This window comes from Mytilus edulis, chromosome 4, assembly GCF_963676685.1.
Source record: "Mytilus edulis chromosome 4, xbMytEdul2.2, whole genome shotgun sequence".
In the NCBI taxonomy this organism is placed as follows: domain Eukaryota; kingdom Metazoa; phylum Mollusca; class Bivalvia; order Mytilida; family Mytilidae; genus Mytilus; species Mytilus edulis.
The window spans coordinates 52,331,729-52,352,197 of NC_092347.1; positions in this window are offsets into that span (position 1 = coordinate 52,331,729).

The window sequence follows — 20,469 nt, forward strand, 5'->3', positions numbered from 1 at the left end:
AACTTTGATTTTGGCTGCACAAAGTTTTGGTCTCTTGCAATCTTAATGAAGGTTATTCCACTAATCAGTTAGCTACACTGAAAATTGTTTTGCATCAATTCATTTAAGTTTATAAAATAAAAATTTCTTTAAAAAATTGTACTTATGTCCCTCCATATCTAGTACTTCATTTAAAAATCTTTTCATTCTATGAAGTATCAACACTAACCTGGGGGTTTACTAACATGATACTTCCTAAATAGGTTGTTAGGTATTCAAGTGGCGTGATAGATGGCACAAGGGAGAGAAAGAGATTGGTGTATGACATTCTAGTAAGGGTTTGGGGTACTAACCAGATGGAGGGATATGGTTGCTTTTTATTCATTAAGTATGTGTGCAGAATAGCATGTATTGGGTTGAGACTGACTGTCATTAGTAAATAACTTTCATAAGACAGAACGTGCCATAAATTTAGTCTTACATGATTTTAACTTCAGATAAATACCTAATACCTACAATTCAGAATGGGATCCTTCTGGAGCACTTGAGATCACCCCTAGTTTTTGGCAGGGCTCATGTTTATTCTTTAGTTTTCTATGTTGTGTCATGTGTACTATTGTTTGTCTCTTTGTCTTTTTCATTTTCACCATGGCGTTGTCAGTTTATTTTAGATATATGAGTTTGACTGTCCCTTTGGTATCTTTCTTCCCTCTTTTAAATAAGGAATCTCTTTGGGGTGATGAAATGTAAAATTGGAAAAATGTTCTCTCTTCAGGTCAACATAGTCTTCAACAAAGATAGGCATCTATACAATATGTTAAGTGTTTATAGATTAAAATAAGTCGACAAAATTTACTTAATATCTATAAAGAAAAAAGTCACAAAATTTACTAAATATAAAAATATCTTTTAAAAGAAAAAAGTTGACAAAATTACTAAATATCTGTAATGAAAGAAATCCACAAAATTTACTAAATATCTCTAAAGAAAAAAGTCTACAAAATTTACTAAATGTCTGTAAAGAAAAAAGTCTACAAAAATGACTACAGTAAATACCTATATTAAAAGAAAAGAGTCTACAAAATTTACTAAATATCTAAAAAAATAATTAAAATTCTTGCAATTAAATAAGTTTAAAATTTTTAATTCAGCAAAAGATTTGGGCTTTCACCAACTTGATGTGAATGATATTGCATTATTACATAACTTGCTGGCTTCAAATTTCTTTTTTTTTACAAAAATATAAAGTATATCCAAAGTTAACACTGGCAAGTCGAGTATAACAATGTATCTAACACTGCATAAACCTGCATACCTGCATAGGATAATTAGCATTGCATATATAAATTAACATGTAAAGCTTATGCTGGCTTGCTGATGTTTTCTTTCATTGTTCTATTCAATTAACCCCTAGCCCAATATAGCAACATCTATTTAAAATTGACCTGGGACTGGGATTTTGGGCAGGTAGGGAGGAATAAGGGAAATACCTTGGCCTGGGATTTTATGGCTTAAAGAAAGGGGAGGGGAAACTCAGTGACTCTTGTGAAGTGGGGAGATCAAAGGAATGGGGAAATCCAGGGCCTGGTGTATTTGAGGAGATAAAAGATGGAGAAGGTTACATCCACGGGCTGGTGAACAGGGGAGATAAAAGAATGAATGGGGAAAGAGTTGCTGTCCATTGAATGAAGTAAGTTATGTGTTAATGTTGTAATCACATTGTTGTGATGAGTTTATTGTTGCTTTGAAGTTTGTGGAGCACAAATACCCCAGTACTTTTGGATAAAAATAATAATGAAAAAATATTCCGGTTTAAACTTTCAGTTTTTAATAAAATATTCCAGTGTTCAAATTAACCATTAGAGTGGTCTTTCTTAAAGTCGTCAAACAAGAACCAAAGTGTACCTTTTAAACTTTAGAATATCAATTGAACATTTAATAAGAAACCTTTGGTTTTAACATTTATGCGTGTTTCGGAATTCCTTTCATTAAAATTGAGTAAAAAAAATTCACTCTATTAAAACAATTTTGTGTTGTAAAGAAACCCACAAAAACATACAATTAAGTACTTAACCTAAAGTATAGAAACTTGTTTTTGTTGGAGACTATATTGACCTCTTGGGTCCCGGTTTTTTGTGTTGTTTAGTTCCTGTCTCTATAACATAATCCCTAAAGTCATTTTCTATTACTAATGGCCAAGGACAAATTATAAAAAAAACCACAATAACCAAGTCCTTTATATTAACTTATAATAAGGAATCTCTTTGGGCCGTGATGAAATGTAAAATTGGAAAAATGTTCTCTATTCAGATCTATTCACGTTTAGAATTTTGTTTACATTTGTTCTTTTCATTTCGATTGACCATTATTTTTATATTCCAATTTTAATTTGATGGGGAACAGATAAATGGCCATCTTCCTTTTAAAATCAATTTATCACCAATTTAATTTCTTATTTTTGTAACACATGCAGTTGACATTTCTATAGGAACCAACTACTGTTAACCAACTTATTTTGTGGACCTTTGAATTGTGTTGTCATTTCTATCATATTTCGCAGCTGATATTTTTTTTTCGTGTATCGCCAATTCTATTATATTTCACTTAAGATTTTTTTTCATGTAAATATAAGAAAGACGATGAGGTATGATTGCCAATAAGACTTTACTCTTCTAAAGAGACTTAATGACTCAAAAAATTAACAGCTTAAGGTAACTGTACGACCGTCAACGATGAGCAAACCCCAAACCGCATTGTCATCCATAAAAGGCCACAAAATCACATATGCAAAACAATTCAAACGAAAAAACTGATATTTTTTTGTGTATCTCCATTTCTATCATATGTCACTTAGAAATTTTTTTTGCCATATATATATATATATATATATATATATAAAAGATATGGTATGATTGCCAATGAGACAACTCTCCACAAGTGACTAAATAACACAGAAATTAATTACTATAGGTAACTGTATGGCCCTCAATGATGAACAAAGCCCAAACTGCATAGCTATTTAGGCACAGAAATCACATGTAAAACAATTCAAACCACAAAACTTACGACCATACAGACATTTCTATCATATTTCTCAGCTGATATTTTTTTCACATATTGCCATTTCTATCATATTTCACGAGACTTTTTCTGCTTTTATATTAAAAAAAAAGAAGATGTGGTATGATTGCCAATGAGACAACTCTCCACAAGAAACTCAATGACACAGAAATTAACAGCTATATGTAACTGTACGGCCCTCAATGATGAGCAAAAACCAAAGTGCATAATCAGCTTTGATAGGCCCAGAAATCACAAATGTAAAACAATTCAAACGAACACACTTAAGGACCTTTTAGCCATTTTTAGCATTTTTGGATAAATATCGTGATTATCTAATTTTTCGGATTATTTCGCAATTCTATTTTGAAATACTCATGATTTATATTCGGCTTACTAGTCTTCTTAATAAATTGTCCAAAAAATGAGTTGGTTCACAGTATGCTCCTCTTCTAGTCTTGGTCATCCCCCTGTAGCAGTCTCAATAATCCTTTATTCCCCGCCCCTGCTTAGTCAAAGTTACAGACTTCAAAATTGGTATTGCTATTCGTTTACTACCCAAAGAAACCTAAAGAGAAAGAGCAAAGACAAGTTGGCTTTGAAAAAGACTAGATGAATCTTCATCCTATCTAGTAACTGTTCCAAAAATGACTCAGCATATGTTTTAAATGATATGTGTGGGGTAATTAACGTCAATGAGACAGCAACTTACCAAATTTGGCCAAGACACATAGTAACTAAGTTAACATACTGTCTTCAACAATACAAATATGGAGATCTGATATGATTGCCAATAAGACAAACTCTTCATCAAATCCACATGTCAGAGATTGATGCAGGGTCTTTAATAATGGAGCAATGACCTAACATATCATATTCAAATCACATTTACATATAAACATCAGATGTGGTATGATTGCCATTGGTACAAGTATGTTGCTGGTGTTAGATATCCATCCTATTGTCCATCTTTACATATGAAGTAGACTTGATTTAGGTGCTTCTTAGGGAAAACCAAGGATCTTGCATTGTACTTTTACTTCACAATCCCCAATTTAGGCATTTTTTATTTCAAAATTCAAAATTACTTTTTTATTTTTTTTTATTATTGGTTTTCATTTATATAAAGATAATTCAAAGTTGGATGACATTATTGATTCCTTCTGTAATTCATATATAGCTAGTTGTAAGGAGCATCCGATATAGGAAGACTGGCCAATATCTTGACCTTAGCCTGGGGGTTGTTGGTGAGGTCAGTTGGGAACTATAAAAAATTACAACAAAGGAGACTTTTTTTTCTGATTGTGAACCTTCTATTATTATGTAGCAATAATCCAGGTACACTTGTATATATGGATTTTGTATCTCCATGTTGATTATTCCACTCTTTGAATGTGCTGTATTTGTTTCCCCAATAAAATGTTTTCTGTTTTTAAAGGATATGACTGAACCAAGGGTTGGTTCTTAATGATAAAAGTTGTAAACAGAATAATTACAAAACAATGTGGTATGATTGTCAATAAGACAACTCTCCAAAAGAAACCAAAATGAATAAAGGCAACAGTTAGTATACCGCTGTTCAAAAGTCGTAAATCGATTGAGAGAAAAATAAACAAATCTTGGTAACAACCGAAATGGAGGGAAACAGTCATTAACTATAAGAGGAAAACAACAGAACAACAGAAGCATTGAAGTACAACAAAAATAAATGGTAATGGAACATACATAGAAACGACAAAAATGATATAACAATTAACAACTATAATTTTCTGTATGACCTTCAACATTGAGAAAAAGCCATATGGTATAGTCAGCTTTTTAAGGCTTAAAAAATGACAAATACAAAACAATTCAATTGGGATTTAATATGAAAACATAATTGTAAAAAAATATGAAAAAATAATATGAAAACATATATCATCCGTCATTGTCGTCGTTTAATTTTTACCAAAATCTTCTCCTCTGAAACTACTGGGCCAAATTAAACCAAACTTGGCCACAATCATTATTGGGGTATTGAGTTTAAAATATGTGTCCGGTGACCCGGCCAACCAACCAAGATGGTCACCATGGCTAACAATAGAACATAGGGGTAAAATGCAGATTTTGGCTTACAATTAAAAAACCAAAGCATTTAAAGCAAATCTGACGTGGGGTAAAATTGATTATCAGGTCAAGACTTATCTGCCCTGAAATTTTCAGATGAATCGGACAACTTGTTGTTGGGTTGCTGCCCCTGAATTAGCAATTTTTAGGAAATTTTACTGTTTTTGGTTATCTTGAATATTATTAAAGATAAAGATCAACTGTAAACTTCAATAATGTTCAGCAAAGTAAGATTTACAAATAAGTCAGAATGACCGAAATGGTCAGTTGACCCCTTTAGGAGTTATTGCCCTTTATAGTCAATTTTTAACCATTTTTCGTAAATCTTGGTAATCTTTTACAAAAATCTTCTCCTCTAAAACTTGGCCACAATCATCTTTGGGGTATATAGTTTAAGAAATGTGTGGCTTCACCCGGCCAACCAACCAAGATGGCCACCATGGCTAAAAATAGAACATAGTGGTAAAATGCAGTTTTTGGCTTATAACTCAAAAACCAAAGCATTTAGAGCAAATCTGACATCTGACAATTGAGTTAGTCTAAATTTTTAATGAATTAGTAACTAGATTTTTAATAATTAGATTTGTTATCTTCAAAGAAGAAAAGAAAGTATCCAAAACTATTAATCTTTAATTATTTGCAAAACAGAAATTTATAATGTCTTCCAAAGATAACTTGTCCTGAGTGTGTTCCAAAGAAAACTCCTGAGATCTGAAAATTGCTGTTCAAATAAAAAACAATGCGTGAAACTTTAAACATTTTTGATGTTTCAAACAATAACTCAATTCTTTTCATTGCACATTATTTGTTGGCGCGTTTGTGTGGTGTAAAGATTTGAGTTATTCTGAATTTTTAATGAATTAATAATTTGATTTGCCATCTTCAAAGAAAAAAAGTAGATATATTCAAAACTTAATCTTTTATCTTCAATTTTTAAATCATAATCCATTGTACAGCATTTTGGACTGTTAAGAGCTGGACAAGACAACCAAAGCGTGTTATGGTGCTGAAAGTACCATTATTGTAAACTGGACTTCTACAATCCATTTGAGGGTGTAGTAATATCTGCTACTATTTCCTCCCTAAGGGCGTTGTAACGGACATTAATTAAGGCTTAGAAAACAGAGTTCTAGATAATAAACATTGAGGGTGGGATTATTTTGATATTTTTATGACCCCTGCCTTTAAGTCTTCTAAAGTTATCATATATAAAACAAAACAAAAATTGGAATGGCAGTTTAAAAAGTATAGGTCCTTTCTGTAGGGACAGTGCAACTCTGCATGTTAAAGAACCCTTTCCACAAATCTTTTGAGGTGTCATAAGTTACTGTATGGGCTTCAACAATGAGAAAATCCACTAACATTACAATTTTGCAATATTTTGATTGAGAATGACTTGTTTATACCTCCAAACTTTAACACCTGATATTTTTATTATCTAGAGCTCGTGAATTAATAATTTGATTTGCCATCTTCAGAGAAAAAAAGAAGATATTCAAAACTTAATCTTTTATCTACAATTTTTAAAACATAATCCATTGTACAGCATTTTGGACCATTAAGAGCTGGGCAAGACAACCAAACCGTGCAATGGTGCTGAAAGTACCATTATTGTAAACTGGACTTCTACAGTCCATTTGAGGGTGTAGTTTTTCTCCCTAAGGGCGTTGTAACGGACATAAATTAAGGTTTAGAAATAAGAACGTCACAACAACAGTGACATCTACATATAGAGAGGTAGCAGGAACGCCTCTTGTGCAATTCTTAACACCTCCATATACTCCATCCACCATCTAAAGCTGGTATGACACAAGAATCAATAGTGTTGAAAAGTAAAAAGCAATATGATTATTGTAATCAAGACTTCTCCAGTTCACTTAAAGGAATGTTACTGTGATACAGGGTTTTCCATCATTAAGAGCTGGGCACGACAAAAGAACCAATAATAGTGAAATTAGCATTTTGGTAATTTCGACCTTTCCAGTCTTGTTTATGTCGGTTGAAATCATTTGAAAAACAAAAATTTATAATGTGTTCCAAAGAAAACTTGTCCTGAGATCTGAAAATTGCTGTTCAAATAAAAACAATGTGAACATTTAACATTTTTGATTTTCAAACAATAACTCATTTCTTGTCATTGCACATTCTTTGTTGGCACTGGGGTATATTTAAAAAAAAAGAAAAAAAGAAAGAAAAAAGAATGGACAAAAAATAAATATGTTACTGCGGAAAGTTTGTGTGGTGTAAACAATTGGGTTAGTCTGAATTTTTAATGAATTAATAATTTGATTTGTTATCTTCAAAGAAAAAAAGAAAGTATCCAAAACTTTTAATCTTTTGCAAAACAGAAATTTATAATGTCTTCCAAAGAAAACTTGTCCTGAGATCTGAAAATTGCTGTTCAAATAAAAAACAATGCGTGAAACTTTAACATTTTTGATGTTTCAAACAATAACTCAATTCTTTTCATTGCACATTCTTTGTTGGCGCGTTTGTGTGGTGTAAAGATTTGAGTTATTCTGAATTTAAATGAATTAATAATTTGATTTGCCATCTTCAAAGAAAAAAAGTAGATATTCAAAACTTAATCTTTTATCTTCAATTTTTAAATCATAATTCATTGTACAGCATTTTAGACCATTAATAGCTGGACAAGACAACCAAAGCGGGTTATGGTGCTGAAAGTACCATTATTGTAAACTGGACTTCTACAATCCATTTGAGGGTGTAGTAATATCTGCTACTATTTCCTCCCTAAGGGCGTTGTAACGGACATAAATTAAGGCTTAGAAATAAGAATGTCACAACAGTGATGTTGTCTACACATAGAGGTAGCGGGAAAGTATAGGTCCTATTTGTATGGACAGACAGTGCCACTCTGCACGTTAAAGAACCCTTGTCACAACTCTTTTGAGGTGTCAGTAGGAAGTGGCTTGTTGCATTAATAGGCTAAATTTCTGTCCAAAAATATCCTCCTCGGTTGGCAGTCAAAATTACCCCTCCCTTCACCATAGGATTGGACCACTTTATAGAACCTACAAATTGATTTGTTGTGATATCAAGAGATGTGAGACAACTATCCTACAGAGACCAAATGATGTTAATGTAAAATAGGTTGCTGTATGGGCTTCAACAATGAGAAAATCTACTAACATTAAAATTGTGCAATATTCTGATTTAGAATGACTTGTTTATACCTCCAAACTTTAACATCTGAAATTTTTATTATCTAGAGCTCTGTAAAAAAAAAAAAATATATAAAAAAGAAAATACCAAAAAATAATATGAAAGCAAAATAGAAAACAGAGTTCTAGATAATAAACATTGAGGGTGGGATTATTTTGATATTTTTATGACCCCTGCCTTTAAGTCTTCTAAAGTTATCATATTTAAAACAAAACAAAAATTGGAATGGCAGTTTAAAAAGTATAGGTCCTTTCTGTAGGGACAGTGCAACTCTGCATGTTAAAGAACCCTTGCCACAAATCTTTTGAGGTGTCATAAGTTACTGTATGGGCTTCAACAATGAGAAAATCCACTAACATTACAATTTTGCAATATTTTGATTGAGAATGACTTGTTTATACCTCCAAACTTTAACACCTGATATTTTTATTATCTAGAGCTCGTGAATTAATAATTTGATTTGCCATCTTCAGAGAAAAAAAGAAGATATTCAAAACTTAATCTTTTATCTACAATTTTTAAAACATAATCCATTGTACAGCATTTTGGACCATTAAGAGCTGGGCAAGACAACCAAACCGTGCAATGGTGCTGAAAGTACCATTATTGTAAACTGGACTTCTACAGTCCATTTGAGGGTGTAGTTTTTCTCCCTAAGGGCGTTGTAACGGACATAAATTAAGGCTTAGAAATAAGAACGTCACAACAACAGTGACATCTACATATAGAGAGGTAGCAGCGGAAGGCCTCTTGTGCAATTCTTAACACCTCCATATACTCCATCCACCATCTAAAGCTGGTATGACACAAGAATCAATAGTGTTGAAAAGTAAAAAGCAATATGATTATTGTAATCAAGACTTCTCCAGTTCACTTAAAGGAATGTTACTGTGATACAGGGTTTTCCATCATTAAGAGCTGGGCACGACAAAAGAACCAATAATAGTGAAATTAGCATTTTGGTAATTTCGACCTTTCCAGTCTTGTTTATGTCGGTTGAAATCATTTCTGAGATCTGAAAATTGCTGTTCAAATAAAAACAATGTGAACATTTAACATTTTTGATTTTCAAACAATAACTCATTTCTTGTCATTGCACATTCTTTGTTGGCACTGGGGTATATTTAAAAAAAAAGAAAAAAAGAAAGAAAAAAGAATGGACAAAAAATAAATATGTTACTGCGGAAAGTTTGTGTGGTGTAAACAATTGGGTTAGTCTGAATTTTTAATGAATTAATAATTAGATTTGTTATCTTCAAAGAAAAAAAGAAAGTATCCAAAACTTTTAATCTTTTGCAAAACAGAAATTTATAATGTCTTCCAAAGAAAACTTGTCCTGAGATCTGAAAATTGCTGTTCAAATAAAAAACAATGCGTGAAACTTTAACATTTTTGATGTTTCAAACAATAACTCAATTCTTTTCATTGCACATTCTTTGTTGGCGCGTTTGTGTGGTGTAAAGATTTGAGTTATTCTGAATTTTTAATGAATTAATAATTTGATTTGCCATCTTCAAAGAAAAAAAGTAGATATTCAAAACTTAATCTTTTATCTTCAATTTTTAAATCATAAATCATTGTACAGCATTTTAGACCATTAATAGCTGGACAAGACAACCAAAGCGGGTTATGGGGCTGAAAGTACCATTATTGTAAACTGGACTTCTACAATCCATTTGAGGGTGTAGTAATATCTGCTACTATTTCCTCCCTAAGGGCGTTGTAACGGACATAAATTAAGGCTTAGAAATAAGAATGTCACAACAGTGATGTTGTCTACACATAGAGGTAGCGGGAAAGTATAGGTCCTATTTGTATGGACAGACAGTGCCACTCTGCACGTTAAAGAACCCTTGTCACAACTCTTTTGAGGTGTCAGTAGGAAGTGGCTTGTTGCATTAATAGGCTAAATTTCTGTCCAAAAATATCCTCCTCGGTTGGCAGTCAAAATTACCCCTCCCTTCACCATAGGATTGGACCACTTTATAGAACCTACAAATTGATTTGTTGTGATATCAAGAGATGTGAGACAACTATCCTACAGAGACCAAATGATGTTAATGTAAAATAGGTTGCTGTATGGGCTTCAACAATGAGAAAATCTACTAACATTAAAATTGTGCAATATTCTGATTTAGAATGACTTGTTTATACCTCCAAACTTTAACATCTGAAATTTTTATTATCTAGAGCTCTGTAAAAAAAAAAAATATATAAAAAAGAAAATACCAAAAAATAATATGAAAGCAAAATAGAAAACAGAGTTCTAGATAATAAACATTGAGGGTGGGATTATTTTGATATTTTTATGACCCCTGCCTTTAAGTCTTCTAAAGTTATCATATTTAAAACAAAACAAAAATTGGAATGGCAGTTTAAAAAGTATAGGTCCTTTCTGTAGGGACAGTGCAACTCTGCATGTTAAAGAACCCTTGCCACAAATCTTTTGAGGTGTCATAAGTTACTGTATGGGCTTCAACAATGAGAAAATCCACTAACATTACAATTTTGCAATATTTTGATTGAGAATGACTTGTTTATACCTCCAAACTTTAACACCTGATATTTTTATTATCTAGAGCTCGTGAATTAATAATTTGATTTGCCATCTTCAGAGAAAAAAAGAAGATATTCAAAACTTAATCTTTTATCTACAATTTTTAAAACATAATCCATTGTACAGCATTTTGGACCATTAAGAGCTGGGCAAGACAACCAAACCGTGCAATGGTGCTGAAAGTACCATTATTGTAAACTGGACTTCTACAGTCCATTTGAGGGTGTAGTTTTTCTCCCTAAGGGCGTTGTAACGGACATAAATTAAGGCTTAGAAATAAGAACGTCACAACAACAGTGACATCTACATATAGAGAGGTAGCAGCGGAAGGCCTCTTGTGCAATTCTTAACACCTCCATATACTCCATCCACCATCTAAAGCTGGTATGACACAAGAATCAATAGTGTTGAAAAGTAAAAAGCAATATGATTATTGTAATCAAGACTTCTCCAGTTCACTTAAAGGAATGTTACTGTGATACAGGGTTTTCCATCATTAAGAGCTGGGCACGACAAAAGAACCAATAATAGTGAAATTAGCATTTTGGTAATTTCGACCTTTCCAGTCTTGTTTATGTCGGTTGAAATCATTTGAAAAACAAAAATTTATAATGTGTTCCAAAGAAAACTTGTCCTGAGATCTGAAAATTGCTGTTCAAATAAAAACAATGTGAACATTTAACATTTTTGATTTTCAAACAATAACTCATTTCTTGTCATTGCACATTCTTTGTTGGCACTGGGGTATATTTAAAAAAAAAGAAAAAAAGAAAGAAAAAAGAATGGACAAAAAATAAATATGTTACTGCGGAAAGTTTGTGTGGTGTAAACAATTGGGTTAGTCTGAATTTTTAATGAATTAATAATTAGATTTGTTATCTTCAAAGAAAAAAAGAAAGTATCCAAAACTTTTAATCTTTTGCAAAACAGAAATTTATAATGTCTTCCAAAGAAAACTTGTCCTGAGATCTGAAAATTGCTGTTCAAATAAAAAACAATGCGTGAAACTTTAACATTTTTGATGTTTCAAACAATAACTCAATTCTTTTCATTGCACATTCTTTGTTGGCACGTTTGTGTGGTGTAAAGATTTGAGTTATTCTGAATTTTTAATGAATTAATAATTTGATTTGCCATCTTCAAAGAAAAAAAGTAGATATTCAAAACTTAATCTTTTATCTTCAATTTTTAAATCATAATTCATTGTACAGCATTTTAGACCATTAATAGCTGGACAAGACAACCAAAGCGGGTTATGGTGCTGAAAGTACCATTATTGTAAACTGGACTTCTACAATCCATTTGAGGGTGTAGTAATATCTGCTACTATTTCCTCCCTAAGGGCGTTGTAACGGACATAAATTAAGGCTTAGAAATAAGAATGTCACAACAGTGATGTTGTCTACACATAGAGGTAGCGGGAAAGTATAGGTCCTATTTGTATGGACAGACAGTGCCACTCTGCACGTTAAAGAACCCTTGTCACAACTCTTTTGAGGTGTCAGTAGGAAGTGGCTTGTTGCATTAATAGGCTAAATTTCTGTCCAAAAATATCCTCCTCGGTTGGCAGTCAAAATTACCCCTCCCTTCACCATAGGATTGGACCACTTTATAGAACCTACATATAGAGAGGTAGCAGGAACGCCTCTTGTGCAATTCTTAACACCTCTATATACTCCATCCACCATCTAAAGCTGGTATGACACAAGAATCAATAGTGTTGAAAAGTAAAAAGCAATATGATTATTGTAATCAAGACTTCTCCAGTTCACTTAAAGGAATGTTACTGTGATACAGGGTTTTCCATCATTAAGAGCTGGGCACGACAAAAGAACCAATAATAGTGAAATTAGCATTTTGGTAATTTCGACCTTTCCAGTCTTGTTTATGTCGGTTGAAATCATTTGAAAAACAAAAATTTATAATGTGTTCCAAAGAAAACTTGTCCTGAGATCTGAAAATTGCTGTTCAAATAAAAACAATGTGAACATTTAACATTTTTGATTTTCAAACAATAACTCATTTCTTGTCATTGCACATTCTTTGTTGGCACTGGGGTATATTTAAAAAAAAAGAAAAAAAGAAAGAAAAAAGAATGGACAAAAAATAAATATGTTACTGCGGAAAGTTTGTGTGGTGTAAACAATTGGGTTAGTCTGAATTTTTAATGAATTAATAATTAGATTTGTTATCTTCAAAGAAAAAAAGAAAGTATCCAAAACTTTTAATCTTTTGCAAAACAGAAATTTATAATGTCTTCCAAAGAAAACTTGTCCTGAGATCTGAAAATTGCTGTTCAAATAAAAAACAATGCGTGAAACTTTAACATTTTTGATGTTTCAAACAATAACTCAATTCTTTTCATTGCACATTCTTTGTTGGCGCGTTTGTGTGGTGTAAAGATTTGAGTTATTCTGAATTTTTAATGAATTAATAATTTGATTTGCCATCTTCAAAGAAAAAAAGTAGATATTCAAAACTTAATCTTTTATCTTCAATTTTTAAATCATAATTCATTGTACAGCATTTTAGACCATTAATAGCTGGACAAGACAACCAAAGCGGGTTATGGTGCTGAAAGTACCATTATTGTAAACTGGACTTCTACAATCCATTTGAGGGTGTAGTAATATCTGCTACTATTTCCTCCCTAAGGGCGTTGTAACGGACATAAATTAAGGCTTAGAAATAAGAATGTCACAACAGTGATGTTGTCTACACATAGAGGTAGCGGGAAAGTATAGGTCCTATTTGTATGGACAGACAGTGCCACTCTGCACGTTAAAGAACCCTTGTCACAACTCTTTTGAGGTGTCAGTAGGAAGTGGCTTGTTGCATTAATAGGCTAAATTTCTGTCCAAAAATATCCTCCTCGGTTGGCAGTCAAAATTACCCCTCCCTTCACCATAGGATTGGACCACTTTATAGAACCTACAAATTGATTTGTTGTGATATCAAGAGATGTGAGACAACTATCCTACAGAGACCAAATGATGTTAATGTAAAATAGGTTGTTGTATGGGCTTCAACAATGAGAAAATCTACTAACATTAAAATTGTGCAATATTCTGATTTAGAATGACTTGTTTATACCTCCAAACTTTAACATCTGAAATTTTTATTATCTAGAGCTCTGTAAAAAAAAAAAAAAAATATATAAAAAAGAAAATACCAAAAAATAATATGAAAGCAAAATAGAAAACAGAGTTCTAGATAATAAACATTGAGGGTGGGATTATTTTGATATTTTTATGACCCCTGCCTTTAAGTCTTCTAAAGTTATCATATTTAAAACAAAACAAAAATTGGAATGGCAGTTTAAAAAGTATAGGTCCTTTCTGTAGGGACAGTGCAACTCTGCATGTTAAAGAACCCTTGCCACAAATCTTTTGAGGTGTCATAACTGTATGGGCTTCAACAATGAGAAAATCCACTAACATTACAATTTTGCAATATTTTGATTGAGAATTGACTTGTTTATACCTCCAAACTTTAACACCTGATATTTTTATTATCTAGAGCTCGTGAATTAATAATTTGATTTGCCATCTTCAGAGAAAAAAAGAAGATATTCAAAACTTAATCTTTTATCTACAATTTTTAAAACATAATCCATTGTACAGCATTTTGGACCATTAAGAGCTGGGCAAGACAACCAAACCGTGCAATGGTGCTGAAAGTACCATTATTGTAAACTGGACTTCTACAGTCCATTTGAGGGTGTAGTTTTTCTCCCTAAGGGCGTTGTAACGGACATAAATTAAGGCTTAGAAATAAGAACGTCACAACAACAGTGACATCTACATATAGAGAGGTAGCAGGAACGCCTCTTGTGCAATTCTTAACACCTCCATATACTCCATCCACCATCTAAAGCTGGTATGACACAAGAATCAATAGTGTTGAAAAGTAAAAAGCAATATGATTATTGTAATCAAGACTTCTCCAGTTCACTTAAAGGAATGTTACTGTGATACAGGGTTTTCCATCATTAAGAGCTGGGCACGACAAAAGAACCAATAATAGTGAAATTAGCATTTTGGTAATTTCGACCTTTCCAGTCTTGTTTATGTCGGTTGAAATCATTTGAAAAACAAAAATTTATAATGTGTTCCAAAGAAAACTTGTCCTGAGATCTGAAAATTGCTGTTCAAATAAAAACAATGTGAACATTTAACATTTTTGATTTTCAAACAATAACTCATTTCTTGTCATTGCACATTCTTTGTTGGCACTGGGGTATATTTAAAAAAAAAGAAAAAAAGAAAGAAAAAAGAATGGACAAAAAATAAATATGTTACTGCGGAAAGTTTGTGTGGTGTAAACAATTGGGTTAGTCTGAATTTTTAATGAATTAATAATTAGATTTGTTATCTTCAAAGAAAAAAAGAAAGTATCCAAAACTTTTAATCTTTTGCAAAACAGAAATTTATAATGTCTTCCAAAGAAAACTTGTCCTGAGATCTGAAAATTGCTGTTCAAATAAAAAACAATGCGTGAAACTTTAACATTTTTGATGTTTCAAACAATAACTCAATTCTTTTCATTGCACATTCTTTGTTGGCGCGTTTGTGTGGTGTAAAGATTTGAGTTATTCTGAATTTTTAATGAATTAATAATTTGATTTGCCATCTTCAAAGAAAAAAAGTAGATATTCAAAACTTAATCTTTTATCTTCAATTTTTAAATCATAATTCATTGTACAGCATTTTAGACCATTAATAGCTGGACAAGACAACCAAAGCGGGTTATGGTGCTGAAAGTACCATTATTGTAAACTGGACTTCTACAATCCATTTGAGGGTGTAGTAATATCTGCTACTATTTCCTCCCTAAGGGCGTTGTAACGGACATAAATTAAGGCTTAGAAATAAGAATGTCACAACAGTGATGTTGTCTACACATAGAGGTAGCGGGAAAGTATAGGTCCTATTTGTATGGACAGACAGTGCCACTCTGCACGTTAAAGAACCCTTGTCACAACTCTTTTGAGGTGTCAGTAGGAAGTGGCTTGTTGCATTAATAGGCTAAATTTCTGTCCAAAAATATCCTCCTCGGTTGGCAGTCAAAATTACCCCTCCCTTCACCATAGGATTGGACCACTTTATAGAACCTACAAATTGATTTGTTGTGATATCAAGAGATGTGAGACAACTATCCTACAGAGACCAAATGATGTTAATGTAAAATAGGTTGTTGTATGGGCTTCAACAATGAGAAAATCTACTAACATTAAAATTGTGCAATATTCTGATTTAGAATGACTTGTTTATACCTCCAAACTTTAACATCTGAAATTTTTATTATCTAGAGCTCTGTAAAAAAAAAAAAAAAATATATAAAAAAGAAAATACCAAAAAATAATATGAAAGCAAAATAGAAAACAGAGTTCTAGATAATAAACATTGAGGGTGGGATTATTTTGATATTTTTATGACCCCTGCCTTTAAGTCTTCTAAAGTTATCATATTTAAAACAAAACAAAAATTGGAATGGCAGTTTAAAAAGTATAGGTCCTTTCTGTAGGGACAGTGCAACTCTGCATGTTAAAGAACCCTTGCCACAAATCTTTTGAGGTGTCATAACTGTATGGGCTTCAACAATGAGAAAATCCACTAACATTACAATTTTGCAATATTTTGATTGAGAATTGACTTGTTTATACCTCCAAACTTTAACACCTGATATTTTTATTATCTAGAGCTCGTGAATTAATAATTTGATTTGCCATCTTCAGAGAAAAAAAGAAGATATTCAAAACTTAATCTTTTATCTACAATTTTTAAAACATAATCCATTGTACAGCATTTTGGACCATTAAGAGCTGGGCAAGACAACCAAACCGTGCAATGGTGCTGAAAGTACCATTATTGTAAACTGGACTTCTACAGTCCATTTGAGGGTGTAGTTTTTCTCCCTAAGGGCGTTGTAACGGACATAAATTAAGGCTTAGAAATAAGAACGTCACAACAACAGTGACATCTACATATAGAGAGGTAGCAGGAACGCCTCTTGTGCAATTCTTAACACCTCCATATACTCCATCCACCATCTAAAGCTGGTATGACACAAGAATCAATAGTGTTGAAAAGTAAAAAGCAATATGATTATTGTAATCAAGACTTCTCCAGTTCACTTAAAGGAATGTTACTGTGATACAGGGTTTTCCATCATTAAGAGCTGGGCACGACAAAAGAACCAATAATAGTGAAATTAGCATTTTGGTAATTTCGACCTTTCCAGTCTTGTTTATGTCGGTTGAAATCATTTGAAAATCAAAAATTTATAATGTGTTCCAAAGAAAACTTGTCCTGAGATCTGAAAATTGCTGTTCAAATAAAAACAATGTGAACATTTAACATTTTTGATTTTCAAACAATAACTCATTTCTTGTCATTGCACATTCTTTGTTGGCACTGGGGTATATTTAAAAAAAAAGAAAAAAAGAAAGAAAAAAGAATGGACAAAAAATAAATATGTTACTGCGGAAAGTTTGTGTGGTGTAAACAATTGGGTTAGTCTGAATTTTTAATGAATTAATAATTAGATTTGTTATCTTCAAAGAAAAAAAGAAAGTATCCAAAACTTTTAATCTTTTGCAAAACAGAAATTTATAATGTCTTCCAAAGAAAACTTGTCCTGAGATCTGAAAATTGCTGTTCAAATAAAAAACAATGCGTGAAACTTTAACATTTTTGATGTTTCAAACAATAACTCAATTCTTTTCATTGCACATTCTTTGTTGGCGCGTTTGTGTGGTGTAAAGATTTGAGTTATTCTGAATTTTTAATGAATTAATAATTTGATTTGCCATCTTCAAAGAAAAAAAGTAGATATTCAAAACTTAATCTTTTATCTTCAATTTTTAAATCATAATTCATTGTACAGCATTTTAGACCATTAATAGCTGGACAAGACAACCAAAGCGGGTTATGGTGCTGAAAGTACCATTATTGTAAACTGGACTTCTACAATCCATTTGAGGGTGTAGTAATATCTGCTACTATTTCCTCCCTAAGGGCGTTGTAACGGACATAAATTAAGGCTTAGAAATAAGAATGTCACAACAGTGATGTTGTCTACACATAGAGGTAGCGGGAAAGTATAGGTCCTATTTGTATGGACAGACAGTGCCACTCTGCACGTTAAAGAACCCTTGTCACAACTCTTTTGAGGTGTCAGTAGGAAGTGGCTTGTTGCATTAATAGGCTAAATTTCTGTCCAAAAATATCCTCCTCGGTTGGCAGTCAAAATTACCCCTCCCTTCACCATAGGATTGGACCACTTTATAGAACCTACAAATTGATTTGTTGTGATATCAAGAGATGTGAGACAACTATCCTACAGAGACCAAATGATGTTAATGTAAAATAGGTTGCTGTATGGGCTTCAACAATGAGAAAATCTACTAACATTAAAATTGTGCAATATTCTGATTTAGAATGACTTGTTTATACCTCCAAACTTTAACATCTGAAATTTTTATTATCTAGAGCTCTAAAAAAAAAAAAAAAAAATATATAAAAAAGAAAATACCAAAAAATAATATGAAAGCAAAATAGAAAACAGAGTTCTAGATAATAAACATTGAGGGTGGGATTATTTTGATATTTTTATGACCCCTGCCTTTAAGTCTTCTAAAGTTATCATATTTAAAACAAAACAAAAATTGGAATGGCAGTTTAAAAAGTATAGGTCCTTTCTGTAGGGACAGTGCAACTCTGCATGTTAAAGAACCCTTGCCACAAATCTTTTGAGGTGTCATAACTGTATGGGCTTCAACAATGAGAAAATCCACTAACATTACAATTTTGCAATATTTTGATTGAGAATGACTTGTTTATACCTCCAAACTTTAACACCTGATATTTTTATTATCTAGAGCTCGTGAATTAATAATTTGATTTGCCATCTTCAGAGAAAAAAAGAAGATATTCAAAACTTAATCTTTTATCTACAATTTTTAAAACATAATCCATTGTACAGCATTTTGGACCATTAAGAGCTGGGCAAGACAACCAAACCGTGCAATGGTGCTGAAAGTACCATTATTGTAAACTGGACTTCTACAGTCCATTTGAGGGTGTAGTTTTTCTCCCTAAGGGCGTTGTAACGGACATAAATTAAGGCTTAGAAATAAGAACGTCACAACAACAGTGACATCTACATATAGAGAGGTAGCAGCGGAAGGCCTCTTGTGCAATTCTTAACACCTCCATATACTCCATCCACCATCTAAAGCTGGTATGACACAAGAATCAATAGTGTTGAAAAGTAAAAAGCAATATGATTATTGTAATCAAGACTTCTCCAGTTCACTTAAAGGAATGTTACTGTGATACAGGGTTTTCCATCATTAAGAGCTGGGCACGACAAAAGAACCAATAATAGTGAAATTAGCATTTTGGTAATTTCGACCTTTCCAGTCTTGTTTATGTCTGTTGAAATCATTTGAAAAACAAAAATTTATAATGTGTTCCAAAGAAAACTTGTCCTGAGATCTGAAAATTGCTGTTCAAATAAAAACAATGTGAACATTTAACATTTTTGATTTTCAAACAATAACTCATTTCTTGTCATTGCACATTCTTTGTTGGCACTGGGGTATATTTAAAAAAAAAGAAAAAAAGAAAGAAAAAAGAATGGACAAAAAATAAATATGTTACTGCGGAAAGTTTGTGTGGTGTAAACAATTGGGTTAGTCTGAATTTTTAATGAATTAATAATTAGATTTGTTATCTTCAAAGAAAAAAAGAAAGTATCCAAAACTTTTAATCTTTTGCAAAACAGAAATTTATAATGTCTTCCAAAGAAAACTTGTCCTGAGATCTGAAAATTGCTGTTCAAATAAAAAACAATGCGTGAAACTTTAACATTTTTGATGTTTCAAACAATAACTCAATTCTTTTCATTGCACATTCTTTGTTGGCGCGTTTGTGTGGTGTAAAGATTTGAGTTATTCTGAATTTTTAATGAATTAATAATTTGATTTGCCATCTTCAAAGAAAAAAAGTAGATATTCAAAACTTAATCTTTTATCTTCAATTTTTAAATCATAATTCATTGTACAGCATTTTAGACCATTAATAGCTGGACAAGACAACCAAAGCGGGTTATGGTGCTGAAAGTACCATTATTGTAAACTGGACTTCTACAATCCATTTGAGGGTGTAGTAATATCTGCTACTATTTCCTCCCTAAGGGCGTTGTAACGGACATAAATTAAGGCTTAGAAATAAGAATGTCACAACAGTGATGTTGTCTACACATAGAGGTAGCGGGAAAGTATAGGTCCTATTTGTATGGACAGACAGTGCCACTCTGCACGTTAAAGAACCCTTGTCACAACTCTTTTGAGGTGTCAGTAGGAAGTGGCTTGTTGCATTAATAGGCTAAATTTCTGTCCAAAAATATCCTCCTCGGTTGGCAGTCAAAATTACCCCTCCCTTCACCATAGGATTGGACCACTTTATAGAACCTACAAATTGATTTGTTGTGATATCAAGAGATGTGAGACAACTATCCTACAGAGACCAAATGATGTTAATGTAAAATAGGTTGCTGTATGGGCTTCAACAATG